The sequence below is a fragment of the Pristiophorus japonicus genome, chromosome 4 (genome assembly GCF_044704955.1).
Source record: "Pristiophorus japonicus isolate sPriJap1 chromosome 4, sPriJap1.hap1, whole genome shotgun sequence".
In the NCBI taxonomy this organism is placed as follows: Eukaryota; Metazoa; Chordata; class Chondrichthyes; family Pristiophoridae; genus Pristiophorus; species Pristiophorus japonicus.
This window is the reverse complement of record NC_091980.1, coordinates 139,853,809-139,868,669: the sequence shown is the minus strand read 5'-3', so window position 1 is coordinate 139,868,669 and position 14,861 is coordinate 139,853,809. Positions and strand designations below refer to the sequence as shown.

At 47.1% G+C, this 14,861-nt stretch overlaps 1 protein-coding gene across 1 annotated transcript in view; it reads right to left on the bottom strand.

The window, feature by feature from the left end:
- LOC139263084 (uncharacterized) overlaps positions 1–14,861 on the bottom strand; it is a 192,003-nt gene that overhangs the window by 157,444 nt on the left and 19,698 nt on the right. The gene's annotated exons all lie outside the window — the stretch shown is intronic.

The following is a 14,861-nucleotide window of genomic DNA, read 5'->3' as shown; positions in this document are numbered from 1 at the left end:
GTAACCCTCATGTAATCACTACATACTGTACATACTTACTAGAAATGCACACCTTGACCACAAGGGGTGTACTTGTGGGAGACACTCCTTACCTGGAGATTCAGGTATATAAGGGGAGGTCCCTCGCAGGGCCAGACTCCTTGGTCCAGGCAAGAAAAGGTGAAGGTCACAGAGTGACTGTGTCTGCAGTACGTGCCTCGTGTGATTATGTTTAAGAGTTAAGGACTCAACACCTGGCAACGGGAAACGGGAATCACTGAACCCAGAGGATGGCCACCAGTAGCTCAGAGGAACGTTATTGTGTGGGTGAAGATTGGGATGATTTTGTGGAGAGACTCCAGCAGACCTGTGTCACGAAGGACTGGCTGGGAGAGGATGCGGCTGACAAGCGGAGGGCGCATCTACTAACAAGCTGCGGGACAAAAACGTATGCGCTGATGAAGGACCTGCTCGCACCCCACAAACCGGCCGACAAGTCTTTTGAAGAGCTCAGCCAGCTGATCAGCGAACACTTAAAACCAGCGAGCAGCATACACATGGCCCGGCACCAGTTCTACACACACCGACGTCGGGAAGGGCAAAACATCTCGGACTTCATGGAAGACTTGCGCCGCTTGGCCAGCCTCTGTAAGTTCTCAGACGCCTGCAGGGGGGAGATGTTAAGGGATTTTTTCATTGAGGGCATTAGCCATGCCGGGATCTTCAGGAATAGAGACCAAGGACTTAACTCTAGAAGGGGCAGCATTGATAGCTCAAACTTTCATAGCGGGGGAAGAAGAGACCAAGCTAAAATACGCGAGTAGTCCTGGGTCCAACGTGGCGACGGACCAAGGAATTAACGTGATAAACGCGGCTCAAGATCTTGCAGTCAGGCAAAGGCATTTTGAAACTGCCCAAGCTGAAACCGACTCTAAGGTGGGCCCCCAATAGGGACAATGGAGAGGGGAGCGGCAATTCACGCCATCAAGGGAACCATTAACACCCACCATCAGAGTGTTTAGAAACAACCAAGGGAACAATCAGAGAGGAATGCCTGCTAACAGTCCTTTTGTGAACAACGATCTCAGCCAATGCTGGAGATGCGGGGGCAGACATTATGCGAAAAGCTGCAAATTTCAGCAGTTTATCTGTAGGAATTGTAATGCCAGAGGACATTTGGCTAGGGTTTGCAAACAGCCGGTAGTGAGGCTAATCTATGAGACAGAGGAATCAGGTGAGGAGCTTGCAGTGCAGGACAATGCCTGGGGTAAAGCCATGGATGCTGAAGTTCAGCGGGTTCATATGGCTGACGTCCATAGCTCATACACCAAAATGCCACCCATGATGATGATTGAATGGTATCCCGGTGCGCATGTAGCTGGACACGGGAGCTAGCCAGTCCCTCATGAGTGCATAACAATTTGAGAAACTATGGCCACACAGAGCTAGCAGGCCCAAACTGGAATGAATTAATACGCAACTACGGACGTACACCCAAGAGATCATTCCAGTGCTAGGCAGTACAAACACACAATGGGTCACAGAACCGGCTGCCACTCTGGATTGTTCCAGGAAATGGCCCCGCGCTTTTGGGAAGGAGATGGCTAGCCAAGATGAACTGGAAATGGGGGGATGTGCATGCCATTTCATCTGTGGAGTGAAGCTCATGCTCACAGGTACTACAAAAATTCGGGTCACTGTTTCAACCCGGTGTCGGAACATTCAAGGGCACAAAAGTAGTTATACGCATCACCCCGGACGCTAGACCAGTGCACCATAAAGCCAGAGCAGTGCCGTACGTGATGCATGAGAAAATTGAGATTGAACTGGACAGGCTGCTCAGAGAGGGCATAATTTCACCCATTGAATTCAATGACTGGGCAAGTCCCATTGTTCCTGTCCTTAAAGCGGACGGCTCGGTTAGGATCTGCGGTGACTGCAAAGCCACCATCAACCGGGTGTCCCTGCAGGACCAATACCCGCTCCGAGGGCAGAGGACCTTTTTGCCACGTTGGCAGATGGCAAGCTGTTCACTAAATTGGACCTCACTTCGGTCTACATGACTCAGGAACTGGTTGAAGAATCCAAGCTTCTGACCACCATCACGACGCACAAGGGTTTATTCATCTACAACATGTGTCCTTTTGGCATCCGTTCGGCGGCCGCCATCTTTCAGAGAAACATGGAAAGCTTGCTGAAATCCATTCCCGGCACAATCGTATTCCAGTACGACATCGTAATAATGGGTCGAGGCACCGAGGAACACCTCCACAACCTGGAGGAGGTGCTACGCCGACTGGACCAGGTAGGCCTGCGGCTGAAGAAGGCCAAGTGTATGTTTTTGGCCCCAGAGGTCGAGTTTTTGGGCAGGAGGGTTGCCGCAGACGGGATCCAGCATACTGAATCCAAAATGGAGGCAATCCATCGTGCGCCCCGGCCCGGCAACACATCGGAATTGCGATCGTTCCTGGGACTTTTGAACTATTTCGGGAACGTCCTGCCGAACTTAAGCACATTGTTGGAGCCGTTACACGTGCTCCTGCGTAAGGGTTGCGAATGGTTTTGAGGGGACTGTCAAGAACGGGCTTTCAACAGGGCGCGGAACCTGCTTTGTTCTAACAAACTATTAACGCTGTATGACCCCTGTAAAAAACTAGTTTTAACATGCGATGCATCATCATAAGGGTTGGGTGTGTGTTGCAGCAGGGTAATGGAGATGGACAACTCCAACCGGCTTATGCCTCCAGGTCGCTCTCCCAGGCACGGTCGAAAAGGAAGCACCAATACCTTTTCGGCAGACCGTTCGAGTTAGAAATGGACCACAAGCCGTTAACTTCTCTGTTGTCCGACAGAAAGGCGGCCAATAAAAATGTGTCAGCTCACATACAGCGAAAGGCTCTCATGCTGGCTGTGTATGACTACACCATACGGCACCGGCAGGCACCGAAAACTGCGCTGACGCGCTCAGCAGGCTTCCCCTGGCCACCACCGAGGGGGCGGCGGAGCAAAGCGCTGAGATGGTCATAGCTGTTGAGGCTTTTGACACTGCAGGCTCCCCCATCACAACCCGCCAGATCAAACTCTGGACCAACAGGGACCCCCTCCTATCCATGATAAAGAAATGTGTCCTGACGGGGGATTGGGCACCCACGCACGGGGCGTGCCCCGAGGAGGTCAGACCGATTCAGAGACGGATGGATGAGCTCTCCATCCAAGCCAACTGTCTGCTATGGGACAGCTGAGTAGTCATGCCCCAGAAGGGGAAGGAAGCATTCATCAGGGACCTCCACAGCGAGCACCGTGGAATTGTGCTAATGAAGGCAATTGCCCGGTCACATGTATGGTGGCCCGGGATTGACTCAGACCTGGAACACTGGGTTCGCAGGTGCACGACGTGTGCCCAGCTGGGCAATGCCCCCAGGGAGGACCCGCTCAGCCCGTGGCTCTGGCCCACCAAGCCTTGGTCACGCAATCACGTGGACTATGCGGGCCAGTTCATGGGAAAAATGTTCTTGATAATTGTCGATGCATACTCGAAATGGATCGAGTGCATCAACATCCATCACCGTGGAGAGCCTGCGCACGGTTTTCGCGACCCATGGCTTACCGGACATTCTGGTCAGCGACAATGGCCCATGTTTCACCAGCCATGAATTCTAGGAGTTTATGTCGGGTAATGGCATCAAACATGTCCGGACGGCACCGTTCAAGCCGGCTTCCAATGGCCAGGCGGAACGTGCGGTCCAAGTCATAAAGCAAGGCATGCTCCGCATCCAAGGACCCTCTCTGCAGTACCGCCTGTCGCGCCTCCTGCTGGCCGAAAGGTCCCGGCTGCACTCGCTCACGGGAGTTGCAGAACTCCTCATGAAACGTACGCTCAAAACGCGGCTGTCCCTCATCCACCCAACCGTGGCAGACATTGTTGAGGGCAAGCGCCAGTCCCAAACCGAGTGCCACGATCGTAACTCAAGGGAGAGGTGTTTGGAATTGGATGATTCGGTATTTGTACTTCACCATGCATTGGGACCCAAGTGGCTAGAGGGCACCGTAATTGGTAGAGGGAAACAGGGTTATAGTGGTCAGACTCAATAATGGGCAGATGTGCCGCAAACACTTGGACCAAGTAAAGAAAAGGTTCAGCATCGATACCGATGAACATGAAGAAGAGCATGAGATGTCAACCACACCACTGCCTGGGGACGAGCAACAAGGACAATCACCAGCATGCACAGTCCCTGCGGCCAGCCGCGACAGGCCGGAATCACCTCAGGTGACAGAAACGCATGCCAAGGCTCAGCCACCAGAGCCTCAACTGCGGCGCTCCACGAGAGAGCATCAACAACCTGATAGACTTAACCTTTGAGTCAAAAAGGTGTGAGGGGGGAGGTGATGTCATGTATGTAACCAGCATACTATGTAACCCTTATACAATTGTAACTCTCATGTAATCACTACATACTGTACATACTTACTAGAAATGCACACCTTGACCACAAGGGGTGTATTTGTGGGAGACACTCCTTGCCTGGAGATTCAGGTAAAAAGGGGAGGTCCCTCACAGGGCCAGACTCCTTGGTCCAGGCAAGAAAAGGTGAAGGTCACAGAGTGACTGTGTCTGCAGTACGTGCCTCGTGTGATTATGTTTAAGAGTTAAGGACTCAACACAATCAGTTCCCACTGGTGCAGTCTCCCTGGGTCACAACTCCCAGGTAGAGGTTTACACCCCTGCTCACGGCACACTCCGCTGAAGCCTCGCCTCCTGATAGATGTTTACATTCAGCCATGCAAAAGTAGTTGCTTGGTGAATATTTAAGCGGAGTGAATCTGATACTGGAGAAATGAAAATCTGCAGCCTGTGGAAAGAGTTAACTTCTCTGCTGTGAAAGAAGGGGCGGAGCCCGCTCACAGACTCACGCAGATTTCAAACAAACTTAAAGAAACTTTGCCAAATGAAGAAGATCCAAACTCCATTTTACTTTTGTTCTCAAAGTCTTTGGGGAAGAAATTCGGTCACACCTCATTTGGGGCGGTAACCCAGGTGGAGTGCTCATTTTAGCACCTTGAAAATGTTTGTGCCCTCCACCCAGAAATTTATCAGAATCAGTCGGAGATCTGACAGAGGGGCAAAATCAGCCGTTGCACACCAGAGCTCGGGGGTGGGGCTAAATCAGCCGTTGCACACCAGAGCTGGGGGCGGGGCTAAATCAGCCGTTGCACACCAGAGCTTGGGGGTGGGGGGGGGGGCTAAATCAGCCGTTGCACACCAGAGCTCGGGGGTGGGGCTAAATCAGCCGTTGCACACCAGAGCTGGGGGCTGAGGCTAAATCAGCCGTTGCACACCAGAGCTTGGGGGGTGGGGCTAAATCAGCCGTTGCACACCAGAGCTGGGGGTGGTGGGTGTAAATCAGCCGTTGCACACCAGAGCTCGGAGCGGGGGGGGGGGTGTTAAATGAGCCATTGCACACCAGAGCTGGGGGGGCGCTAACGAAAATACCGGCTAAATTTTACCGAGTTATTCGCCGAACTCCACTTCAGATCCTGGGACAAGCCGAGTCTTTTTCCCAAGCTGAACTCTTATGTCTGTCTGCCGCTGCAAGCTGGGAGGCTCACCACCGTGCTGTGTGTAAACGTTGCACTGACTGTGACCTCCGAGGGAAGTGCTTCCTCATCCCTTTAAGTAGCCACCAGTTATTGACTCTGCAAGCCTGGACCCACTGTTTTTACAGACGTTGTTCCTGGCGGCCGTTAAATGAGGCGTCTGCACCTAATTTACCGACCGGGGCACAAGTTTGGGTGTTGCACCAGGAATACGCCATGATCGGAGTGATCGGCAGCAGCTGGGCGTTACTGGTTTGTGCCCCCGGTGAGCCTCTAATGGATTTTCGGTCGGGGCGCTAAACACTGCACTCCCGGTCGGTAACCTCTTACGTTCCCATTAACGCCCCCTCTGGCCACTAACTGAGGCGTTAGACAACCGAAAATCCAGCTCTTTGTGCCTTTAACACGGATCCTGTGGATTTATTCTGCCATAAAACTTGCACAAAGATCCGAATACAATTAAATTCTGGCAGATAAATTTCCGCTCCTCTTTGACTTCCAATTCTCCAAACATGAACCGTGAAGGCACAAAAATTACCAATTATTTTGCATCCGAAGGAATTGAAAACCTGTTAAAACAAGCAGGAATCCTCAGTAACATCATGATTAACATTCCTATTTCTTTGAGACAATTCTGTTGGGAGAAACAATGTTTAGTTTGTTCATTTCATGTTAGAAAGAGTCGGGTTTTCTTGGCCTTGTACCGACAATTCAGATTAAACCCCATTTAGCAAATCATTATTATTTATTTAAGAGGGGTCCAAAACCCCTCATTTTATTAACTCTTTTAAAAAAAAATATTGTGTCGAAAAACATATGCATTTTATTGGGACTGGTGCACTTTTTATTTAGTAAGACCCTCTCATCGAGAATATTCAATTGGTTTAACTGTCTTGTATCTCAAAAGAAACACACTGCAACATCCAGATATTCCGGGCTAAGCCTTTAAATATTTACACAACAGGACAACAAGCTGTTTTCCTTTCTATTCGCCAAATAGAAATGCAGATATGTCAGCACATTACTGTGATGGCCGCAAAAATGGGACATTGGGCGTGTGGGGTAGAAGCAATCATAAAAATGTAGGTACTTACTGGAGGACATACATTTTATCCAAATTCCCGCATTTGGAGAAGGTGGCTATACACCAACCAGCTCTCCCAAAACAGCATTAGCAGAATTCATGTCTGTAGAAAAAGTATGTTTGACAACTCGACAGACTAGGAGCCTTGGCCTTCGGGATTAGGGGCACCCTCAGGATCCTCGACATTGTAACTATTTTCAGCTGCCACACTTGCATGATATTGTCTTGATACAGAGCAAATTACCCATGGTTCATTTGGGTTCCAGGAAAAGTCTGAAATCTTAGCCGTGTGACCATCATGAATAAACAACAGTTCTGGAGGACCAGCTTCCGCATCTTCAGGTGACTGTTCCTCTCCAATTTTACTCAAATCCCATACATTCAATCTGTGATCTGTTCCACTTGAAGCCAGGACAGTTTCATTGTGAGGAGACCATTGAACTTGGAAGATCTCATCCTTGTGCGACTCAAAGGAATGTAACTTCAGTTTCAGGTTTCTTACATCCCACAATGCAACAATCTTATCAGCAGAACCAGTAGTCAAGATGAATTCACTATCAGAATTGAAGGAGAAACAGTTCACTTCTGCTGTGTGTGCATCAACTCGTAGCGAGTTAGTGCAGTCCAACCACAAGATGGCTCCAAATTGTTGCCATATAAAGATCCTGGGAGATCCTGGGATTCCTGTTAATTCACTTTTACCCTGACCACAGTCACTCACAGGATCAAAGGACGCTGTCAGTTTGCTAACGGCCGTCACATTCCAGCACAACCAAGATGCCTTGGACTGAAATAGTCTTCTTAGATCCATAACTTAGCACAGCTCCAGTCACGTTAGTTACTCAACATTAACCCTTTATCCACCTTAAATCATTGTCCCTGGCAAGCTGAGAAATTCAAAAAGGCAACTTTTTAAAATCTGATGATCTCATGTCCGTAACTGGAGATTTTTCACATAATTTACAATAACCAGAATTTCACTATGGCCACAATAAAAGTCTGGTTTTCACAATTTAATAGGTTAGTTAACCACAATATCTCTAATTTAATTCATCAATATCTTAAAGACAACACAATACAGCACAGCAAATCCCCAGTAAATTACATCATCTTTCTTTGTGTTCTTTCTTCAGGCCCCTCTCCAAATGACTGCAAGAAATACCGAACATAACTGAAGAAAAAGTTAGCATCCACAGTGAAACAAAGTCTGTGTAACATTCTTACACAGAAGGGGTTAACAGGGGGCAGAGCTTCCCACTGAAACTGTTCATCACACACACAGGCTTTTTATAGAAACACTCCACGGAAAGCAACAGAAACCGGCAGCCTTTTGCTTGAACCATTTTCTGCTCACAACAACTTTACTTTCTGACGCTCTGTGAGGTTTTAACCTCTGTCTTCATTCTAACTTTGGACAAAGGGAGGGGTGAACTGATGCAGAATACAGGGGGATAGTGGCATCAGGGCACCAGTCGACAGTCCCAGATTACTGCATCTGTCCCTGCTGGCTCCAAACCCAAAACCATTCCACATTCCAAACTCTGTCTACATCTACAATCATAGAATGGTTACAGCACAGAAGGAGGCCATTCGGCCCATCCAGCCCGTGCGGCTCTCTGCAAGAGCAGTTCAGCTCGTCCCACTCCCCCGCCCTTTCCCCGTATCCCTGCAAACTGTTTCCTTCAGGTACTTATCCAAATCCCTTCTGAAAGCCAGGATTGAGTCTGCTCCAGCAACTTTTCAAGCAGCATTCCAGATCTTAACCACTCGCTGCGTAAAAACATGATATAGTGCTCAACACTGTGATAAATTAAGACTGCGCAGTAGAAATAAGTCATGCACCCCTCAACAAAGGGACTCGAAGCCATTTAAATGCTTCTCTGTATACGACACGTCAAACGCAAATTATGATGCTTGGAGAGCGAGGACACGTTTCTCTCAACTCTCATCTAGTTCAGAGTTTGATAATGGCCATGGCAGAATAATTTACTGTAATGCAGCAGTGTTAAAAGTCAGAGAATACAGGTCTCCATCCGAAAATCTCTCTCCCAAATATGCCCCTTGAACTGAGATACCAAATGTTTGGAAATGGATGTTCTTATATATAAGTTAATCAGACATTCCACATGATAATAGGGTTCAAAAGCATTTATTGATTTTTATAGGAGTTAAGCATAAAATGATAAATATTATTACCAATAATCACACATATACAATGATAACTATTATTACCAATAAACAGACATATTCGATGATAACTATTATTACCAATAATTACACATATACAATTATAACTATTACCAATAATCACACATATATGATGGCCTTGAAATCCCGGTTCTGGGCTTCCCGTGGGCGGTTGCAGGAAAAGAAGAGAAAAGATGCGCGCTTACCTTTAGCTCGGGCGCCCGCCAGCGATTGCGGTTTTAGGCCTCTTCTGCATGCGCATCGGGGCGCGTGTCCATTTGAACGGACGTAGAGCTGGAGTTGGAGTCATGTGGACCTGGACATCCAATCAAGGTAAAGTATTCTCATGCATAATAATGGGAACTCTGTAAGTAGGACTTCTCATTATTATGAATGAGACCCCCCAACCCCCGCCAAACACCTAGACACAATTAAAAAATTTAAAAAACACCCCACATATTTAAATTAAAGTTAATAAATGTATTAGAAAAAACATTTTTTTCCAATTAAAAAAAATATTTTGTAATTAGGGTTTAAATTAAACTTACCTTAGTGGGCAGGGTTTTTAACATTAAAATGTGTTTTTAAATTTTATTTTCAAATTTTTAAAATATGTTTTAAAACTCTTACGCTGGTAAAAGTAGGCTATGCGACTGCCTTTACAAGGCGCAAGAGTCTTAAAGACATTCGCTGGGCAAGAGATGGGAAAATACAGCAATCTTGCCCATGCGAATGTCTTTGCTGCCAAGATGCGTTGGATCTATCAGATCGGAAAAGCCGGTTTTCGGCACCTGCGCATTGCATGCCGAAAAGCGGTTTTGCGATGCCTTCCCGGGTCCGTACACACCCCATATGGACCCGGGGAGGCCAAAATTTCAGGTCCATTGATTTTATAACTATTATTACCAATAATCACACATGTACAATGATAACTATTACCGATAATCACCCATATACAATGATAACTATTATTACCAATAATCACACATATGCTTGAGACGCTTGCGGTACAAGACCGGAGAATTCACCGGGTCACAGGATTCGAGCTCGAGGGGATCAGCTGGCCAAGCCTTGTCGAATTCTGAAGTATCTATTGTAACAGCCCTCTTTTTATCCCTTTCTTTCACTCTCACTACGTGAGGATCCACATATTTCAAAGTATTACCTCATCCAATTAGCCGCAGTAACTCCAGTTTTAACAAGAATAACTCCCCATAACTTGACTCACTCCTGGATTTTCCAGATCTATGGCAGGTGCCTTTTCAAGGTTGGAGCTAACAGAGAGAGTTTTGTTGACTCTCCTTATCAGCGAAGATACTGTCGGACTGGAATCCCTTTTACTGACTGAACATTGCTCACAGAAACACCCTTAAACCTCAAGTTAATAGGAAGAATTTCACCGTGATTAATGCAGTCATGTCTGACACTACTACAATTCACAACTGAGATTAATGCAATTGTGCCTGTCACCACTACAATTCACTACTTAGATTAATTGAAGTCACGCCTTCAGTACTACAATTCACTGCTGAAATTAATGCAGTCATGCCTGTCACTATTACAGTTCACCACTGAGATTAAAGCAGTTGTGCCTGTCACTATTACTATTCACTTGTGAGATTAATATCATTGTGCCAGTCACTACCATGATTCACTACTGAGTTTAATGCAGTCATGCCTGTCACTATTGCCATTCACTACTGAGATTAAAACCATTACAATCACACAACTAAAGTAGTACAATTCTACAACTGAAGGGGACAATCAATTGTAATTCTATGAATTGCGGCAAACTGACCAAAAGCAGCTGTGTTTAGCGTCAGTGACAGACCCTTACAGAGAAAAGCACAAAGACCCCACGGATCTTTAAAAGCAGCAAGGCACCGAGCTCCTGACCTCATCAGAGGGGGAGATCTGGATATGACATCAGCAGAGGGGGAGACCCAGACATGACATCATCAGAGGGGGAGATACAGACATGACATCATCAGAGGGGGAGACCCGGACTTGACATCATCAGATGGGGAGACCCGGATGTGACATTATCAGAGGGGGAGGCCCGGACATGACATTATCAGAGCGTGACTGGGACATGACATTATTAGAGGGCCCTGGAAATGACATAATCGGGGGGTGGGGGGGGGGGGGACCAGACTTGAAAGCATCAGAGGGGCAGACCCGGAAATGATCTCATTGAGGGGCAGGCTGGAAGTAACATCATCAGAGGGGAACCAGGAAGTGACATCGTCAGAGCGATAGCCCCGAAATGACATTATCAGAGCAGATCAGGAAATTACAACATCAGATGGGGAACCAGGAAAAGACATAATTTGAACCCCCAACCCAGAAGTGCCATCATCAAAGCCACAGTTCTGGAAATGACATCATCACTGCCCCCAACCCAGAAATTACCCATTTAAGAGATCCACCCAAAACCGGAAGTGACATGACGCGATTCCCAAAACCGGATGTGGTGTCGCAGACTCTCAGATATCAGGATTAATTTAACAGTTTTAGAGATTTGTTCCAGCAATAAAATGATGGAAACACGGGTTCAGTGAATGTGGTTTGAAAGGTGTGTAAATGTGTCAGTGAGTCAGTGACCTAGTGAAATGACACAGTCCCAGCCTCGTAGTCCAACTGAACTCGGATCCTGCTCACAGACCGGAACCGTCGGAGATCAGTGAGCTGGGAATTGTGCTGGGCCCTGAGATAACCCAAGAAATCATTATAATATAGACACCAGGATTTACTGCTGTTCCCAAGGTAAGACCCTCCCCCCTCCCTCTCTACACTCCCATACACAATCCCAATTCCCCATTGATACCCATCAGTTTCCATATCCCAGGAATGGGATCCTGAGGAGAAGCTCTGGAAGTAGAGGACTTGGGGATGGTCTTTAAACCTCTCTGGGTGAGGTGGGTAGGGCTGTTTTTGTCCACTTCGTGTTACTGATCTCAGATCATCAGACAGAACCAAGTTCCAGTTTGCGGTTTTTGGATCCAGGCCCATCAGTGACCTTTGCCCTAGAGAGGAGAGAAGAGATTGGTCAGACAGGGTTATTCCACTCAGATCAATGATTGACAGCTGCAGGGTAGGAGTGTCAGCCCCATATTACCAGTCAGTGTGATCCCCGTTTCAGATTATAAACACACCTTGGGATATTCCCACTCTCCACCTGATCCCAGTCGACTGACTGATGGTGATTCGTGGGACAGGGGCTGCCCCAGAGGAGCTGTGTGGAGGAGGAGTTACAGTTGGGCAGGTTATAAATAACCCACAGACCATTAGGCCCCATTTAGTATCAGACCCCTCATCATAGGGGCTCGAAGCCATTTAAATGCATCTCTGTATACGACCGCGTCAAATGCAAATTGCGATGCTCAAAGAGCGAGGATACGTTTCTCTAATCTCTCATCTAATTCAGAGTGTGATAATGGCCAGGGCAGAATAATTTATTGTAACGCGGCAGTGTTAAATGTCAGAGAAATACAGGTCGCCATCCTAAAATCTCTGCCCAAATATGCCCCTTGATCTGAGATGCCAACTGTTAGGGAATGGATGTTCTTAAATATAAATGAATCAGATATTCCACGTGGTAATAGGGTTCAAAGGCATTTATTGACTTTCATAGGAATTAAGCATAAAATGATCATTATTATTACCGATAATCAGACATATATGATAACTATTATTGCCAATAATCACAAATATACCGGCCTTGAAATCCTGGTTCTGGGCTTCCCGCGGGCAATCGTCTGAAAAGAAGAAAAAAGATGTACACTTTAGCTTGGGCGCCCATCAGCGATTGCGGTTTTAGGCCTCTTCTGCATGCTTATCGGAGCACGTGCTGGTCTGAACGGACGTAGAGCTGGAACTGGAATCACGTGGACCTGGACATCCAATCAAGGTAAAGTATTCTCATTCATAATAATGGGAACTCTGTAAGTAGGACTTCTCATTATTATGAATGAGAACCCCCCCTTCCCCCGACACCTAAACACAATAAAAAAATAAAAAAATACCCTACATATTTAAATTAAAGTTAGTGTCAGCCCCATATTACCAGTCAGTGTGATCCCCGTTTCAGATTATAAACACACCTTGGGATTTCCGGCTCTCCCTCTGATCCCAGTCGACTGTTTGATGGTGATCCGTGGGACAGGGGCTGCCCCAGAGGAGCTGTGTGGGGGAGGAGTTACAGTCCCTGTATTCGGTGGAAGCTGGCCCTGTAAACAAAGCTCACGGTGATTGGGAATTGTGATACAGCGAGGTCCCGCCTCCTTCGTATTACTCGATGGGGGGAGGTTATATATTCCATACTTATATATTCCTACATTACAACAGTGACTACACTTCAAAAATAGTACTTCATTGGCTGTAAAGCACTATGGGTCATCCTGAGGTTGTGAAAGGTGCTATATAAATTCAAGTCCTTTAATAATACTGTCAGCCCTGTGAGGAACAGTGTCCTTTTAAGAGACACTCTTATTAAACATAAAAACATAATTAGGAACAGGACTAGGCCATACGGGCCATCGAGTCTGTTCCGCCCTTTAACTCTAATTTTGCTGAGATGCCTTAAATTTAATTAAAGTATCAATTATTATTTAAAGGCATTGATCAAAAATTATGGCCAAATGACCGGAAACAGGCAAACTGCAAATACTCGGCATTTCTACCACTTTAGTTTCGAAGGAGAATTATTAAATGATATCACTGCTTGAGTGCTGTGAGCAACTCTTTAACTTGGGCACCATCTGCTTTTTGGTTAGGTTGGTGGATGGGGCACGACTGAGCACTGATGGGTCCGATCAGCATTACTTCGACTGTGTGAGTCACTCCGGTTATTGTCAGTCACACAGTGACCCAGCCTGGACTGGAGGAGAGCTGCCCTGGCTCACTGTCTGCCCTGGGACACTTTGGGACATTAGCTCCGGCCACACAGAGGTCTCCGAGCACAGCCCAGGGACACGGTGCCCCCCCCCTCCCATTACATTCCTGTCATTGCCAAGCTCACCAGTGGTCCTGATTCCCCTCCTCTCGGTGACCTCCATCGATTCCAAAAAACCGCCTCCCTCCCCTCAGGGGCCGAATGGCACAGCTCGTGGATGGGGCCTTTCCTGGAGATTGTTCGCAAGATGTTTGGTGTCAAGCATTAGTTCCTAAACAAAACCATGTTAAATCATTTCTTTGAACGTAAATGTTAGAACCATGCATCCATTGGATACAAACCGTATTAGCATATAACGTTAACGATGTATAGCATGTGGGGTGACTAATTGTGGATTACATTATCTGTTGTGTTTCTGTAATAGTAACTCGTCAATTACCTTATGCCATGCTCTTGTCACGTTTGCAGAGGAAGATATCGAAGAATCAGGTGGAGTGGAGGCGGACCGGAGGAGGGCCTGCTGAGCTGCACCTTCGCACTGATGTGGAGGAGCAGCCTTAGTGAGCAGCCACATTCGCTCTGCCACCCATGGTGGTGCAGATCCCATTGTTGCACCACATGAGTAATGTATAAAGCAGTGATAAACCAGTAGTAATTTAAAGTAATTTAATGGCATTAGATTATAATATATGAATGATGTATTGTTATGCGTGCAGCTTCTGTACTCTCATGTTAATCATATTTAACATCTCTCATTCACAATTATTGCAGTAGTGTTGCTCCTTGTACATATGCCTGCGCAGCACAAGCATTCTCATGTCTCCCCTTTTCTTGCACTAACCTCAATTATGTTTTTCAGCTCCCCAGACACAATGGGAGGCCCTTGCAGCAACACCGGCACCGCTGCAGGTCGTGCTCACTATGGGTGATGAACAGCAAACCAAGGAGGAGGAACTGTCATCTGTGGTACCTGCGGCCACGTCATCTTCAACGGATGAAATAGCGGGGCCAAACAGCTTGCAGCAGGTCACTCCAAGTCGTCCAGTGCCCACGCCGACCCTGTGGAGGTAGAGTCGGCAAGGTAGGCATGCACTGCGACAGACAGATGTCAACGAGGAC